Genomic DNA, 18,512 nt, shown 5'->3' with positions numbered 1-18,512 from the left:
AACAATCGTATGAACTTAAAATCGGTGTTGATCTTAAAGGAAATGTAACTTACAGTCTTTTATCTCCCTCCTTTTGGAAAATGTTTAAACATTTGAAAAAAAAATTTACAGCTAACACATGTACATTGCAGAAAATTAGAAAATACACAAAAGGCAAAAAGTACCAAAAAAAAATTGCAACCATTATTAATTCTACTATCCAGAGACAGTAGTGTAGTGTTGGTATACATCCTTTTTTTTTTTTTTACTTTTTGGTATGTAATTATATAAATTGTAAATGGTATATTGCAAGTTTTAACACTCTGTGATTAAAAAATGAGCTTGTATTCATGTTTAACACTCAAATTATTTCTCATTGTTGTGCTGTCTGCCTGCTCTGATCTCCAGGGGATTTCCACTACCTCTTGCCTCCCTGAGCTGCCTCCCTGGCTCCACGGCCACTGCATGTAAAGGACCTTGAAGGAGCCTCCTGCCTCATCGCTAAAGAAGCGGCTTGCCTAGGCTAAGGGTGCCTGCCATCCCAAGGTGCTTAGAAGGCTGCCAGCTGTCTTGTGGGCTTCAAAGCAGCATTGCCACAGCTCCAGAGAAAACGTGAGCTCAGCTCCTCAGCACCTGCCAGCAAGCCTGCAAACAGACACACTCACAATCCGTAAGAACCAGTGACATTTTAGGACAGAAAACTCTCAAGCCAGACATAGAAAACATTTCTCTCAACGAGAATAATGCCCGTCACACAGCAATCACTGCATGTGAGTTAGCTAAGAACAACTGGCCTGCCCTTATAGGCAACCTCCTGTGGGGACCTCTTTGTACTAAATCATGCAAGTTTGTGGGGCTGGGGTGGCACCATCTCAACACCTTCTGTTCAGATGAGGACTTAGCTTAATACTCACGTAGTTAAATGGCCGATTCAGAATTTTCAGATCAAAGAAACAATCTCCCCTAAAAGTGGATTTAATCCTGTAAAGCAAGCAATAAAAACCAGTCCACTCCTTTGTCAATCTGTAAGCTTTTATCTTTTCCATCCAGCTTTCAATTGGCCAAGTTTCGGTCAAGGTTCTTGTTCCTTCCTGAGCAGTCTGAGCTCCTAGCAGTGACTCCTCTGAGGATGGTCTGGATTATGGATGGGGTAGGAGACGGGGGCGTTCCATTTTCATGCTTTAAGCATGTGTATACTTTTAACGTTATTACAGTGAGAGAATATTCATATGCTAGTTATATAATAAAATAAAATACTAATGTGCCAATATCTCCACCAGAAAAAGCAATTGCTCTGGCTGCAAAAAAATGTGGAAGCATTTAGAGTGAAGCTCATGGTTTATCTGTTTCGAACGGACTGTTACACAACCTGTGGTGGTGGCCCCGTCCAGAGGGAGAAGGTCCAGAAGTCAGTGGACGTGGCTCTGTAACAGCTGTGTGTCCTTGGGTATATCATTAAATTTCTGGGGTTCCTTATCTTTGCTGTGTTGCATGGGGTGTTGTCTGAGGTCTCTTGGAGCCCCACTGTTCTGTAAGGTGTTCGAATTTCACTTGAATACTCTGATTGGAGGAAAGAGCACTTTCATTACTCAAATAAAGTTCAGTCCTTTAACAGGATTGAGGTAAAATGAAATTTCAGTTATTTTTCAGGTTTCCTTCCCCCCTGCTAGAGTGCTGTCGGAATCTCAGGGACATGGTACAGTCCCTCCGTCGTGACAGGGCCTCAGGTCTTCAGAGGCTCCAGGCCCTACTAATAACTCCTTGTCTAGTCCTGCGAGGTCTCTTGAAGGGAGGTCAGTTCAGCTTCTTCTTACCTTATCTTGGGAGTGAGGCTCCGTCACCAACCCTGCAAGCTACTTCCCTTAAAGTTCATTACCACCTCCCCTTTGCCCATCATTTGCTTTCAGCCCCTGTTCCTGCCTTTCTTTGCTCTGTTGATAGTTCAGAGGGCCAACAGGCTGTAATCTACAATTCCCAGAGCCCTCTGCCACTGGCAGGAGGTGGGTTTCTGACAGCAGTGGAGGCATCTGCTGCAGGGCTTGTCTGGCCTGGTTTGGGTGGCGCCTCCTCAGCAGAGCCAGAGCCGACTGCAAGAGCATCTCATCCAACCAAGTAGCAGGTGCAGATGTGTGGACTGCAACCCAGCAGCATGGGCTGTTTCCATTTTTCACGAATCATCTTCTCGCCTTTTATTCTCTACTCTCCTTCTCAATTTACTCCCCTGTTACCTTTGTAATACAGTCTTCCAATTAAATTTCCCCCAAATGAAATCTTTAACTTGGTTTTGTATCTTTCTAGACCTAGTCAGCTCTGGCTGTGCTGAGGAGGCACCACCCAAACCAGGCCAGACAAGCCCTGCAGCAGATGCCTCCACTGCTGTCAGAAACCCACCTCCTGCCAGTGGCAGGGGGGTCTGGGAATTGTAGATTGCAGGAATTGTAGATTATAGCCTGTCGGCCCTCTAAACTATCAACAGAGCAAAATAAGATGCTGCCCCTGCTCTTCTCAGACCTCATAAAACCCTTTATCAGTAAGGATACTTTAGGTTGCAAATAGCAGAAGCACAATTGAGGAAGTTTAAGACAAATTAAAATTTTATAATGAGACTTAGAATTTTAAGACATGAAACCTTGAGACTGGGACATATCCAGGCCTCTGGAATCATGAATGTAGGCACTGCAGATAACTCTATCCTTAGCTATGGCTGCTTTTCAAATCACCCCAAAATGTAATGTCTTAAAATAACAAGCATTTATGGTTCCCCACTAGTCTAAGTGTAGCTGGATAGTTCTGCTCTTCTGGGATGAGCTTGGATGATCTCAGCTGGGCTTCCCTCATATCTGTGGTCAGCTGGTGGGTTTAGCTGGGGACTGGCTGGACAGGAAGGCCTTGGCCGGCCACCATAGCTGTGTCCCTTATCCTTCCGGTAGACTGGCCAATAATGTTGCTGGGTGGTTGACAGGTCAAGAGAGAAAGAGGGATTGTGCAAAGTTTCTTGTGATCTAGAAGTGAAATTGTCACTGTGTCACTTTTGCGAAGTCATAGAGGCAGCTGAGTTTCAGGAGTGGGACCTAGAGTCCACCTCCTCTTAATGGGGAGTTGTTGCAAAGCCACATATGAAGGGAGTGACATGCAGGAACGGGTAAAGAAGTGGGGCCAGGATTGCAATCTGGCAACTACAGCAACCCAGGGATTCGTCTCTGCTTTCCATGAAGGTGCACTTTGTTCTTTCACTGCAAACTGGCTTACTCTGTTGCCTGGTCCTCGTGGTCAAAAATGGCCACAGATACCAGCTTTCAAGTTTGCATTTTCACTGTTCAAGAGGACAACCTGACTGAAATTGGAATCTCAACCAATTTAAAATATCCTGGAAAAGGTCTCAGTGGCTCATCTTGAGTCACGTGCCCACCCATGAGTCAATAAATTGTGGTCTAAAGACAGGGTGAAATTGATGCTCCTCCTATAGCCATAGGGATGGAAAGAGCAGAAATCAGTTTCCAGAAAAGGGGGAGCAGCCACCCAAATGTCATTCAAAAAGAACCATGGAATTCACAAATGGTTCCAAGATGTCTTTGATTTTAGGATAAATACCTTTTTTGCCACTGTGGCTTAGGTCTTGTATAGAGGAGAAGGACGGATTAGTGTGCGGCAAGAGCTTGTGCTCTGGAGCCAGGTCACCTGTCTTGGTCCGCCCACCCGCCACGTCCTAGCTCTGTGACCTGGATAATCCTTAACCAGCTTGTGGCTCGGTCACCTCATAGGTAAAACTGGCAAGAAAATGATTCCTTTCCTTTAGATTGTTGGATGATTTAGTGAATGCACATGAAATACATAGAACACTGCCTATGTGTAGTAAATGCTCAATAAATGTTAGCTGCTGATACTGTTATTATCATGAAAGGAATAATATTGATTACCGAAGTATAAAAATTCAGTAGTACAAAAACAAAAAGAAAACAACAATGACAATGACAAAAACAAAATAACAACAACAGAAAAAAAACAAAGAAAAAATATTCAGCTGTACAGTACTTGTGTTTGCTCCTTTAACCCTCACTGCCAGGTTCATCTGTAGTCACTGCTAGAGGTTGCTGGTTTGAAATTTAATTGAACTCATCACAGGATATCACAGGTTTGTGTTTGCCATTCTGGCTATTGGCCATCTTTTCAAGGTTTTTGTGTTTGTACACCAGACACAAAGGGTTAAGCCAATGGTGCAAAGACTAGGAAAGCCAAGGGGTCAGCAGTGGTAAATTACAGTGTGAATTCACCTGAAAAATGGGGGATCAGAGAGTGATTTTTTGCTTTAGGCTATATAAACCAGAAAAAGCATATAATTTTGAAGAAAGAAAATGATTTATCTTTATCTAAATTTTCCCCGATTGTGACACAAAGCCCAGAAACCTAGAAATCTTTGTGATTGTATGCCCAATTGTCTTGGCCAGAAAAAAGAGAAAGATTTTAAAATATTGAAAGATTCAGTAGAGATGATTTAAGTCATATCATACAGAAGACAAGTATCTAAGAATTAAGAGGACACCAAAGCACTGAACTTATTTTAGCAAATATAAGAAGAGTTGTCATTTTTTTTAATTGGTAATTTTTGAAGATAAGATTGTACTGAATGGACCCAGTTTACAAGTACATGCAAGATGTTATGAAAATGTTCTAAAATAGCTTCTTCTGTTTCATTTACCACACCTACATTCTTCACATATATTCAAAGGAAACAGCTAAAACTGAAGGCCGGCAATTCCCTTATAATCATATCAAAAATAGAAGTCAATAGTTGTCATGACTCACTTGTTTCTCTCTGCTTTCAGTCCTTATCTTGGGAGCACAGACTGCGTTACAATTGTTAAGTAATTGCACATCTTTTATGAAGCACCTTGAAATGTTCTTGCAGAATAATAAGCTGCCACGTTTTAGAATTCCAAAGTAAAACTGAGGTTTTGACTGAGCCCTGTCTTTTTAACATAACACGTGCTAGTATTTTGAGAACGTGCAATGAGTCACTAGGAAAAACGATCCGAGTCAAGCGCCAACATAGAAAACATGTTACTTTAATTTAAATGAGGGTTTCCGTATCATGCAATCTATATGTATCATAATTTTCTTCATTTCTAAAATATACTATGAACATGTCTTACTGTAAATTTTAGTAACCTGATGCTTAGAGATTTGCGTGTTTTTTTTTTTTTCTATACTGGCCTTGGCCCCACTGTATTTTTTCTCTGCGTGAAGTGTAATTGATTTGTTTTAAAACCATGAATTACATTAGTATGGGTGAGAGTCCAGCTGAGATGAAGGGAATTCCTATGGAGATCCCAGACACATGTGATTTGATTATTAATACAGTGTTAAAATGTGTAAAATGGAGTGTAGCAGAGATAATAGTTGTTCCCCTAAAGCCATTCCCCTCTTATTCTGTTTTAATGCATCCCCTGGTAATCATATGGACATATAGCTGTCCCACATAAAGGTTACATATTTCTTAGCCTCCCTTGCAGTTAGGCATGGCCAAGTACTTAAGCTTGGTCAATAGGATGTAAGTGGGAGTTATGTATGACTAACTCTGGAAGTACATGAAAAAAGAGATGTTTCTATTACCCCACATCCTGCAACTTACCTGCCCTTTATTGAATAAAGTGACGGTGGGAGGTGACGATAAAGTGAGTTTTGTGTCACTGGGTATAATAAAAATAAAGAACACTGAGAGGGAACTGCACCTCATTCTGTAATCAGAACGACAGTCCTGAGCCTCCCTTAGCAGGCCAGATTTCAGTAGAAACGAAGTATTTTAAAGCCATCTTTTAAAATACAAAACATTTGCTTGTAAACTGATGATTACTTTTCTACCAGAGGTTACCACATATCATAAGCCCCATGCAATGGTTCTCGCTCTGCTGAAGGCAGAAAATGAGACTTGGACTCAAATCATGGCAAGAGAAATTTGTGCTATAAGGAAATTAAAAATATAAGTGAAAAATTTTGATTCCGGCTGTATCTGAAAATAGGATAAACAACTTCATTTTGTGTTCCAGTTTCTCTGACTCTCTTTCAGATGTAGTTGTATAAGTCCCTTAAATATTCCATCTATTTAAAATTATAGAAGCACTTTCCTAAGAAGAAAACATGTTTCTTTTTCTTATTTTATGTCTCTCTATTGATCGTCACTTGAACAAAATTGCATGTGACCTCAGATGTAAGCCATACTTTGGGCTGTTCAAGAAACAATTGCTTACATTTTAATTTTGTTATGTAAGTCTTTGGTAGTCAAGTAAAAATATATTTAATCATACAAAGCATCCAGTTAGCTATAATTCCGAAGCAATTTTACAGGTTATACACAGGCCAAAGCTGTCCTCATCGCACACTGTAAACATTTTGCTTAGAGCATCAGATAGGATTGGCTGTAATTATAGTTTTCAGTGCCAAGCTTAGAAGACTACCGACCACAACACAATTTATTCCACTTTAATCAAGTCGGACCACAGGGCAAGCATCACTACAAACAGCTGTCATGTATGCCCCAGGACCAATATGCTTATGTGATTCTTAATTCCCTTAGACATGAAAAAAGAACACATGTGAGATGGATTTGCACTTCCTTATATGGCCCAAGCAAATCCTTGAATACTGGCCATCTCCTTTCACTAAAAGTAAAAGGAGGCAATTGATGAACCTCTGGTACTCTTACAGTAATCACAAAACTGATTCTAATGTTCCTATTACTGCTTGAGAAAACTCTCCCAGAATAGCTTGAAAGAGCCCTCCAATATAACTTGTATCTGGGCAGCTGACTCTCGGAATTTCTTCCTTGGTTTCACAGATTATCAAAATATGGTAACTGTAACAACATACATTTCCTGCCTTTTCTCTATCATCTCACTAATTTTTATTACATTCCACTCATACTGAACATTGGCCAGGATAAAGCGTAACGTGATTTTTGTATCCCTGGAGAACTTTTGCTAATATCTCAGCTTTATAGTATTTATTCTATCTCTTTTGACTTTCTGTTTTAAAATACTTACAAACTTACGGGACAGTTACAAAAATAATACAAATGCCATATAACGAACTGCAACATACCTGTACCCCATCCCCTCCCCCTGCCCCCAGATACCCAGATCCACCAATTTTTAACATTTTGCCACATTTGCCATTTCATGCTATCAATAGTCTTTCCATCTGTCTATTTATCAATCTATCTTCTGAACATTAAGTATACATCACTGTTGTATACATCACGTTCTTTGAACACTTAATTCTGCTGTATACATTTCCTAAGACCAAGGATATTTACCTTTTTGTTAGCATGGGCAGGCTCCGGGAATCAAAGCCAGGCCTCTGGCACTGCAGGCGAGAATTCTGCCACTGCTCCGCTGTTGCACCGCCCAAGGATATTTACTTTTGTAACCACCTTAAGTACAGTTATCAAGTTCAAGAAATTTAACAATGTTGAACTTAACATTGGCCAATAATATCCCTTTGAACCTCTTCTACTGTGCTCAGTCCTGTCCGTGATTATATATTGCATTTAATTGTCAGTCTCTTTAGAAACTTTTTTTCTTCTTTTATATCATGGAAACATCTATATAACATGAAATTTCCCATCTCAACCATTCCAGAGCATACCATGCCATAGGATTAATCACATTTGCACTGTTGTAGTACACTCAATGTATTCCATTACTGAAACTTTCCTAGTTTCCCTGACAGAAACCCAACACCCACCGGGCGTTAATGCCCCATTTGTCCTGTGTCCTGCCGCTAGCAACCTGCACTCTGATTTCTTTCTTTATGAGTTTGTATATTCTCTGATATTTTCTTTGTTTTTACTATTGGGCTTAAATTTAACATCCTAAATCTACAGCCATCTTGTTTGCTTTGATACCAACTTAACTTCAATAGAATACACAAGCTATGCTTCTAGACCCCTTCACCCCCCCAACCTTATAAAATTTTTATAACAAATTACATGTTAATTCATTGAGTTCAAAACCATATCATTACATTTTATGCATTTGCCTTTTGTATTCTGTAGGAAGTAAAAAGTATGATAGAATAGTACTAGCGTTTATATTTACCCATGCCCTGGCCGTCACTGGAAGTCTTTATTTCCTTAAATGGCTTTGATCAGTTGTCTATCGTCTTTATTTCCTTAAATGGCTTTGATCAGTTGTCTATCGTCTTTATTTCCTTAAATGGCTTTGATCAGTTGTCTATCGTCTTTATTTCTTTAAATGGCTTTGATCAGTTGTCTATCGTCCTTTTCTTTCAACCTGCAGAAGCTCTTGCAGGGCTGGTCAAGTGATGATGAACTCCTTCAGCTTTTGTTTATCTGGAAATGTCTTAACCTCTCCCTCATATTTGAAAGACAAGTTTGCCAGATGGAGAATTCTAGATTGGCACTTCTTTACTTTCAGTTCCTTAAATACGCCATCACACTGCCTTCTTGCCTCCATGGTTTCTGATGAGACGTCGCACTTAATCCTATTGAGACTCACTTGTATGGGACACATTATTTCTCCCTTATAGCTTTCAGAATTATACTTAACTTTGGCATCCAATGGTTTGATTTTAATGTACCGTGGTGTGGGTCTATTTGGGTTTATCCTATTTGGAGTCTTTTGAGCATCTTTGATGTGCTTATTCATGTCTTTTTTTTAAATTCGGGAATTTTCTAGCAATTATTTCTTTTAATATTCTCTCCTCCTTTTTCTCTTTCTTCTCCTTCTAGGCTCCCACAGTATGTTCATTGGTTCACTTGATGGTGCTTCACAGGCTCTTTTTCATTCTTTCTTCCTTCTGCTCCTCAGACTGAATGATTCCAAGTGCCTTATCTTTAAGTTCTCTGATTCTTTCTTCTGACAGCTCCAATCTGCTGTTGAACTTCTCTAGGGAATTTAGGACACTGTGGTCTCCAACCTGTTTGATTCCTTTCCATCTCTACTGATTTTCTGTTTGTGTTGACCTATTGTTTTCCTGATTTCCTTTAGTCCTTTGGCCATGTTTTCCTTTGGCTCTCTGAGCATATTTAGAATCATTTTTTGAAAAGTCTTTGCCTGGTTTGGCCCAGGTCTGGTCCTCCTCACTGACGGTTTCTAATGCTTTAAAATTCCCTTTCCCTGGGCCATTGCTTCCTGTTTCTTTATATGTTTTATAACTTTTTGTTGAAACCTGAACATTTTGATATTTTAATGTGCTATTGCTAGAATTTTTACTCTGAGGTATCTGTTCCTTAAGCTTGAATACAACTAGTGTTATGACAGAGCTTTCTTTGAATGCCAGGAGCTAAAAAAGAAAATACTACTGCCAGTCTTTGACCTGTGCCATTGTTCTCCTTAAGGACTTATCCATTTGATGATTCTAGAAAATAGCTCCAGTCCCAATTACATGGGCCTCCCTGATCCATTCTGAGCATGTGTTGTCCTGAGCATGTGCATTTGGCCTTAGGAATTCCCTCATTTAGATGGTTTCAAATGTCCCCTCTTCCCTAGAAACCAGTTTCCTCACGGTCTTCAGCTCTGCACTAAATGTCCTACAGCCAGCAATCCCTTGCTGCATGCATCCACGTGACTTGTCTCCTACGGCATTCTCTAGGAGAGCTCTGTGAGCCGTCTTCTACACACAAAGCAAGTTTTGTGACAGCAAGTCCCTGGCTGGGGTCACCACCAGACAGATTGCGCCAGATGTACTTGCTACCAGTATGTGCTTGGAGGTTTCTCTGTTCCTTTCGGAACTGGGATCCGAGAACCACACTGGAGTGCAGGCCAGTTCACACTGAACCAGTAGAGGAAGGACCAGGCAGGGCACCAGGAGTGCCTGCTGCTTCTGAACAGTCTTTCTTGATTAAATCCTGCTACTAAAATCCTTCAACTAAAATATTTCCCAAAGATTTTGTAGCTTGGGGAGAGATCTAAATTATTTATTTTCTTAGAAGTATATTCCTGGCAAACTAGGATATTATGGAAAGGAGGACAGACCGAGAATTAGGAGGCCTGAATTCAAATTTTGCCTTTAGCCTTAAATTGCAGTGTGGTCGTGGACAACCAGAGATTAGTGGGTCTGACTCTCACCCATGTCATGACGGGCTCAGACCCGGTGAACTCTGGGGTATTTTCCTCTAAAGTAGGATGCGCTGAAGTTATTAGTTAAAAAAAAATTATACATATTTATTTACTTGGTATGCTTGCCTGTAAATTTCCCTGTTTTATTTTTTTCTTTAGAAGTATATGTTTTAGAAATCGTAGAACTTGGGGGGCAATTTGAAAATCTTCACTGGCATTTAAAAAATTACCAACTATCCATGCCATCTCTCTGAAATGAGTATCTGGATTAAGTTATTTTATACTTGATGAGAATGTAAATATACACCCATCAATTATAACCCAAAGTTACACTTCGAGTAAATTAGGTAATGAATACATCTGAAAATTCATTACTAAAATAATGTTTTTGGTCATTTTTGTTTGTTTGTTTTGCAATTTCTACTAGTATGCCCTATGGATTTCCTGATACTTAAATTTTTTGATAAGGACTTTGGAATTATAGGAATCTTTACCTTATCCACATCATTAGAAATTGTAGAAATAAGACCATTCCAAGGATGAGCCAGATTTCATCATAATTCAGTTTGGATATTAGTTGCTCCCTTAGCCTCTGATGTTATTTTGCTAGCTCAGAACCCATTATTTTATCTTCTCAGAGCCCAGTCCTCTTCAGAGTTCCGTATCATGTGCCTCCTTCTTTTCTACCTCAACTCCCACCTCCACCCCTACAGTGACCCGCCCTGACCCCAACCATCCATTTACGGTAGAACACTCTGACCTTCACTCCATCAGCTGCCCACTGATTATTGAGACATCTCAAGGGAATGCAGAATTGTGGTGGGCCCTTGTAATGAGTTGATCTGTCTATCTTCCTCAACATTTCTCTTTTGGTTGGTTTTAGTGGAAAAGCATTCATCTTTTGTCTTTGGTTGGTGTTGATATTAAGTAATAAATGGGATTAACACCCCCAGTTTCAAATCATCATAGGTTTTAACTGAAATCAGACCATTAGTTCGCAGAGATTCCTCTTTGACTCTCAAATACAAAGTTTTATACTTAAAACTGATCTAAACAAAGGGTGCATCAGAAACCTTATAGGACATTGAGTTTTTCTTGGGACTGTTAGTGCCTGTTGCCTTTACCTCAGCTGATTTATACTGACATTATAATTCCCCAAAGAAAATGTCAAATTATTTGACAATATAGTACAATGTTTCATCAAATTCTGAATTAATACAGATGAGGAAAGAACTGAAATTTAGGGAGGAGCTGATTTATATGCAAAAAGCAAGTGCTTTAGACTTATTATCCCAAAAGCTGTCTTCACTTTTCTGAGGAAAATCATCAGAAGGTAGGATCTTAGTTTCTTGACTTTAGCTGACAGAAAACAACAGGGACAGATAATCTTTAGATGACAAAAAAAGTGTAGATGAATAAAAATCAAGTGTATTCTGAATCATGCCAAGCATGAAATTATAAATTGAACAATGATGAATACTCTAGAACAAACTAAAAATCTTTGTGATGTCGAAAAATTTAAGCAAGAAAGGAGAGTGAGGCAATCAGAAAATCTGAAATGTGCAGACAACACAGTTCAAAAGCTTATCTCCCTGAACTGCCCAGCTGTTGGTGCTTCTATAAGTTCCAGGTGTACTTGTAAACAATATACTTTCAATTGGTAAATGTAATTCTTTATGTGTGACGTTCATTCATAGTTAGAAACACAACTATGGATTAATCACCTACTCTTGGAGAAGCTGGAGAGAAATCAAGTTTGGGGGCCTTTTCTTAAAAACTGTGCTGATTCCACCCATAAAGGAGATAGATCAAAATTTTGAAAAAGCTGCAGTACTAACCTGCTAATTTCTAGACTTGGCTTGTAAGTTACAGATCACTCTTTGTTAGTAAAGTTTTGTCAGACAGATTTTTGCCACATTATTGCTGTATTCTGCATGTGAATGCAAATTATTTAATAACCTGCTACCAAATTCTTGAACTAATTCATTTTCTAAGATTAAGGTGCTAAACGTTCATTCTCTTGCTGGGTGAGTTTTCTTCAATTTAACCTGAGAAATTTTGCAGACAATAGACAAGTCTCTTCTAGCTTTGTTAATGTGTCAATGCGTCAGTGCAAAAAAACGCTGTTTCTATTGAATTATTCATACTACAGTGATTCAATTAGCATGTCTGCCTTCATTTTGTTATATCAATTCATTTTTATGTCACATGAAGACCTGGCAAAAAAGCACATATGTAATAAAACTAGTGGTATTGGATTACTTGATCTTTAAGGTCCTCTGTAATATATAAGTTCTATAAAAAAACAGTACTTTTGAAAAAACAAGAACATTTGTTTGATTTTCCATATATTAAAGGATATTAACAATTCACACCAATTAATCGCCTCTCCCTGTACTTTAAAACATCCTTTAAAGCTACTGAGTCCCTGCTATATGTAATAAATTACAAGGCTCCCTAGGGAACAACGTTTTTGAACTATTTTCTGCTTTTAGAGCCTAGGCAATTGTTGGAATCCCTCCCCCTCTTTTAAAATTTTATTCTATAACTCAAAAATAGCATCTGTGTCCCTATAGCCACATGGTTACAGCCTGTAGCAAGGTGGGCTAGTCAGCATTTACAGGGACTCTATAAATTGGGGGCGGAGGTGCCTATGGGGGTAGGAAAGGGAGGTCGCATGCAGAGTCACAAATATCAAGAGAAAATCTATTATATTCATGTAGAAATCCCTGCATTAAGACCTTCCCAGTGGGACTGCCTGACCACTTTCTAATTCTATAATTGTTTTCATTGCAAATAGTCAAGCCTTGTATATTAGTTTTCTAGTGATACCATAAAAAATCAGCCACACCTTTGGTAGCTTAGACCAACACAAATTCATTTGAAAATTCTGGAGATTGGAAGTCTGCCACAGGTCTCAGTGAGCTGAAATTAATACTTTCAGTAGGACTGTGGCCCTTTCTGGAGACTGGAGGCCTCTTTCTCTTTGCATCTTCCAGCTTCTAGAGGCTGACTGCATTCTTTGGCTCGTGGCTTCCTTTCTCCATCTTCAAACCCACCAGCAGTGGGTCAAGTCCTTCTCAGGCTGCTATCTCTCATTCTGTGCAGCTGGGAAGGTTCTCCACTTATGAGGCCCCATGCAATTAGATCAGGCCTACACAGATAGCCCTCTACTCTCCCTGACTCAAGGTCCTTAACCTTAATCACGGCTGCAAAACTCCTTTGCCATTTAAGATAACATATCTACAGGCTCTGGGGGCGATTATTCTGCCCACCAGACCCTGATAGACATTCATTTGTAGACCCATTTTCTTCCTGTCTTCTCCCTGTCTGTGTGGTATCATGGACCTCCTGTCCTCTTCTTTTCACTCCTCTCTCTGGAATTTCATTTATTTTCATGCATTCATCACCCATTTAATGGGAATGATTTTTTATTCCTGATACACAATGAATTGAGCATTTTGGCTTTTAATTCCAGTTAACAATATGAAGTCAACAATCTACCATTACTTCTTTCCAGTTATATGACATGTACAAAAGTTCTTACACAGGCAAGATTTTAATTGATTTAGTAGGTTGTAATGAAGATACAAACTATGATTATTTTCTTACTAGCTGAAAACTCTGGCATAAATAAATGGGGAGTTTTAATCTAGATAACCTTCTTCTGACTGATGGAAGGGTTGATTTTCTGTTAGAACTAAGACAAAGTCACTACTCTTTTAACTGTCTAATTGAACTAAAATTTAAGGCATTTTAGAAGGGTGGGTGTGGAAGGAGATAGTGATGTGGATGGGTTGTTACCCTCAAATAGCCCCTGGTTTATGGCCTTTTGATTTCACATCACTAAAATCTACTCACTTTAGAATTGGTGTTGCCAAAGAAAAACAGCCACATGTGCCAGTTTAAACTATTTTGTACCTCATGTTTTAATCCTGATCCAGTCTTGTGGGGCCAGACCTATCATTTAGAGTGGGAAACTCTGATTGGATTGTTCCCACAAAGACATGACACATTCAACTGTGGGTGTGGCCTTTTGATTAGATGGAGATGTGACTCCACCTATTTAAGGTGGGACTTGACTAGTTTACTAGAGTCCTTTAAAAGGGGAGACATTTTGGAGAAACCTCAGATGCAGATGCTAGAAGAACAGTCACTTAAGAGCTGACAGAGACATGGATGTTTGAAGACGCTTGGAGTCCCGACAGAGAGAGCAGATGCCTAGACATGGGCCGAGTCCAGCAGACGTCACCATGCGCCTTCCCATGAGATGCTAAGAAACCCAGAACCCAGAGTTGTGGCCTGGTGGAGCTAAGTGAAGGCCCACAGACACCTAGAGAGGAAACCACTGGTGTCAGAAGCTGAAAACAACAGAATTGGGAACAAGAACTAGGAGATGCCAGCCACGTGCCTTCCCATGTGACAATCCACAGCCTTTCTTGAGTCAAGGTATATTTTTCTGGATGCCTTAATTTGTATATTCTTCTGGCCTTAGAACTGTGAACTTTTAATGTAATAAATTCCCTTTACATAAACCATTCCATTTCTGGTATATTGTATTCTGGCAGCTTTAGCAAACTAATACACCACATAAATTTGAATTTCAAATAAGCAATGAAAAATTTTTAGTATAATTATGTCCCATGCATTATTTGGGACACATTTATACCAGAAAAAAATTTGGTTTCCAATTATGCACCTCCCCCCCCCAGTTTTCTCTATTATTAATACCTTGTATTAGTGTGGTAACTTTGTTACCATTGTTGAAACAATATTATTATAATTATATTATTATCTATAGTCCATAGTTTGCATTAGGTTTCACAATGTAATTACATTCACAATGTCTGAAATTTTGATGTCAGATGTTGCTTGAAATGAACAAGCAACATCTTCATTTATCTTTCATTATCAAGAAATGTTCATTGATTAGGGATTATTTTGCCATCAGGTTCTCTCTACGGGGGGACTCTACAGAAACATGGATCAAGTTTCTTTCCTCATTTTACCTTTTCCATCAACCTTAGTGCTACTTATATCTATATGAGTGAATTTCAGAGGACTTTAACTTCACAATTTCTCCCTCTCTGTAGTTGCTCATCTTTATCATTATTGCATATTTTCTATATGTAGACATGACATTACCCTGGATTCAGTATCATAAATTTCCCAGAGACTCTAAAAAGCATTTTGCTTTGTACAATTCTCATAGCCGTTGTCTTCTCCACTTCTCTTTTAGGTGACTATTTTCACTTCACCCAGTCAGTGAAACCTTTCTTCTGTCTGTCTATCATCTATCTGTATCTCTCTCTCTCTCTCTCTCTCTATCATCTATCTATTTCTCTCTCTCTATCATCTATCTATTTCTCTCTCTCTCTCTCTATCACCTATCTCTCTCTCTCTCTATCTATCTATCACCTGTCTATCTGTCTAGGGTGAGCAAACAGAAGACTGACTGAGCGCACAAGTGAGAGAACATACTGGTGCTCTCACAAAGACAGAGCTGAGGAAGGTGCGAGGCAAGAGGCAATGTGGGGCCATTTGAAGGAAGCCTTTCTTGACCACTTTGAATTCATTCCCTACCTGAATTCCATTCGGACCATTTCGACGTAGTAGATTATCTTCCACCTTCAACTTCCCATGACAGGCATCAGTTTCATAACCTCACAGACCTGCTTTCTTGCCACCCACTCCTTGTCAAGAGAGCTTTGTTAGAGGTCCTAGGGCATCGTAGATGAGATTCTCTGCCAACAAATGTGCACCATTGAAAAAATTATGGGTTTGTCTAGAGCCCGACAAAAGTTTGAGAAGCGTGCCAGAATCATTCAGGACTAAAAGAAGAGGAAAAGTCTGCAGAACCCTCCAGGAAGTAAAGAGATTAATGGGGTCAAATCAAGGCAGGAAGGGTTAATTGCAACTAGAGTCCGTGTGTAGAATTTTAGCTCTCCAAGTTCAGTAACTAAAATTGGTTTGCTGTCAGGCATAGACTTGTTCATAGTTTGTATAAAAAGGGCTCAGTCCATTTATGATTCCAGCAAAATCAGGGAAAGGCATAAATCTCAAATCCCACTTACCAGTGCTGACTTTCTCAAGAATAAATAACTGTATCAAAGTCCTAGAATTGTGATGTAATAGCCTCATCCTACATGAGATCTTAAATCTCCTCGTTACTTAAGTAAATGTTTTAGTACTCAGGAAGATTTAAGATTAAATATGGGAGCTTGTACTTTTATATAAGAATATTTTGCACAATTTTTAGAGAAATCTGTCTATCTATCACTTGACCTGAAAGAGTACACCTGTGACTTCTATTTGAAATGTGTATTTGGTTTAAACATGTGATTTAAGTAGACAAGTATAATAGAATTTAAATAATTTTTAAAAACAGTTTTGGAATATTTAAGAACAATTGTGATTCACATTATTTATTGATATAATTTATTAGATTTACAAGAATTGTACAGGAGCTGAGGGAGATTTCACTTAGGGTGGTAAGTGTGCCTGCTCAGCAGGTGAAATGCTTACAGAAAATCAGATCTACAGTTGTAACAAAATGTACCACACCAAAGCAAGCTGTTAGTAATAGGGTGGTATATGGGAATCATGTATTTTACACGTGATTGTTCTGTAAATCCACAACTTCTCTAATAAAAAAGTATTTTGAATTTCAATTTAAGCCATAAATAATGTTAATGACATTTCTGAACACAAGCTGAAAAGTCAGCCTGACCCCCAACACTGCTCCTTTTCCCTTACATCAGAGTCTTTTTTCCTACTGCCAGAATATGCTAAACAGATTTCTGTTCTAATCCAAATACTTCCTTTTCCTCCAGTTCTGCCTCTTCAGAGTGTCTTCCCTGAAATTCAGCTCTCAATGATTGCATTTTGCTTTGTAATTTTAGTACTCTATCTCTGCCTCATTCATTTTGAACTTAACCATTCTAATTTTTCCACTAGCCATCCAGTAGCACTTAACCCACTAGGAGGAAATGTCCTTGTATCTTTATAAGCCTTTTGGTGTGATGTTGGATATACTGTTTTTTGCATCAGACCCTTGATTACATGATTTAATTTATTTCAGTATTTAAATGATTTTTAAACAGCTTTATCAAAGTGTAATTTACACACCATGACTTTATTCCATCAAAAGTGCACAACTCAATGATTTGTGGTAAGTGTATAAAGTTGTATAACCATTACCAAAGCTCAGTTTTGGAATATTTAAAAATTCCCTTGAGTCTGGGTTTGTAGTCAATCCCTATTTCCACTCTCAGCTCCAGGTGCTCGTTCATCTGTTACTTTTTTTCTATATATATTTACCTATTCTGGACACATCACAGAAACGGAATCATTTAATATATTGTCTTTTGTGTGTGGCTTCTTTAACTTAGCATAATGTTTTTGAGGTTCATTCATGTTCTAGCATATATCAGTATTTTAATACTTCCTATTTTGAAATAGTTTTCTATTATATGGATATACCATCATTTTGTTTAACCATTTACCAGCTGAAGATCATTTGAGTTCTTTACAGTTTTTAGCTGTTATGGATAATTCTGCTATGAACATTTGCGTACAAATCTGTGAATATATGTTTTCATTTTCTTGAGAACATTCGTAGAAGAAAAGATACTGGATCATATCATAAGGTTATGTTTAACATTTTAAAGAAGCTACCAAAATTTTTTATAAAGTAGATGAACTATTTTATGTTCCCACAAAAAACATTTTGAGATGTAATTTTTTTTTCTAGACTGTGCTGGTTTCTGTGGGTTCAAAGACAAAAAAGATATAATTCCTGCTTTCTGGGGGCTCAGTCTAGTACAATAGCAGCAAATATCACAGATTTGATTTCTTTGGCCCTGTAGACAATAAGAATGCATTTGACTATAAGGACCAAAATATTTAGCTATCAGCAACTCAATATTAAAGACATTTAATTATCTTATAAGTCTGAAGATAACTGTTTCTAATTTGGGTGCAGTGATTCAATGATACTGTCAGTGACCACAGTTCTTTGCATTTTCCCCTCTGCCATCCCCAGTGTATTAACATTTCATTAATTTTTAAGCTATTATTATTTTTTAATTTATCTTTTATTGTCAAACTGAAACAGCATACAAACATGAACATTCTTAACATACACACATTCTGTACACGGTGTACAATCAATGGCTCACAACATCATCACATAGTAGTATATTCATCACCATGATCATTTTTTAGAACATTTACATCACTCCAGAAAATGAGATAAAAAGAAAACACTCGTACATACCATACCCCTTACCCCTCCTTCTCATTGACCACTAGTATTTCCATCTACTCAATGTATTTTAACCTTTGTTCCCCCTATTTTTTTCCTATACCCTTTACCACTACTTTCATTGTTCACTAGTTTTTCAATCTACTCAATTTATTTTAACATTTGTTCCCCCTATTGTTTATTTATTTTTA

General features: G+C 38.4%; 1 long non-coding RNA gene across 11 annotated transcripts in view; it reads left to right on the top strand.

Moving 5' to 3' along the window:
* Positions 1-1,761, top strand: part of LOC143664889 (uncharacterized) — a 37,534-nt gene extending 35,773 nt beyond the window's left edge. For 10 of the 11 annotated variants that reach the window (XR_013166659.1, XR_013166655.1, XR_013166656.1 and 7 more), the window contains one exon: positions 388-997. This is a non-coding gene — a long non-coding RNA (uncharacterized LOC143664889). Of the gene's footprint in view, positions 1-387; positions 998-1,259 lie in introns of those variants that run through there. The other variant, XR_013166658.1, reaches the window with a different exon arrangement.
* Positions 1,762-18,512: the final 16,751 nt, after the last annotated feature.

This window comes from Tamandua tetradactyla, chromosome 20, assembly GCF_023851605.1.
Source record: "Tamandua tetradactyla isolate mTamTet1 chromosome 20, mTamTet1.pri, whole genome shotgun sequence".
Classification (NCBI taxonomy): Eukaryota; Metazoa; Chordata; class Mammalia; order Pilosa; family Myrmecophagidae; genus Tamandua; species Tamandua tetradactyla.
This window is presented reverse-complemented; position numbering and strand designations above follow the sequence as displayed.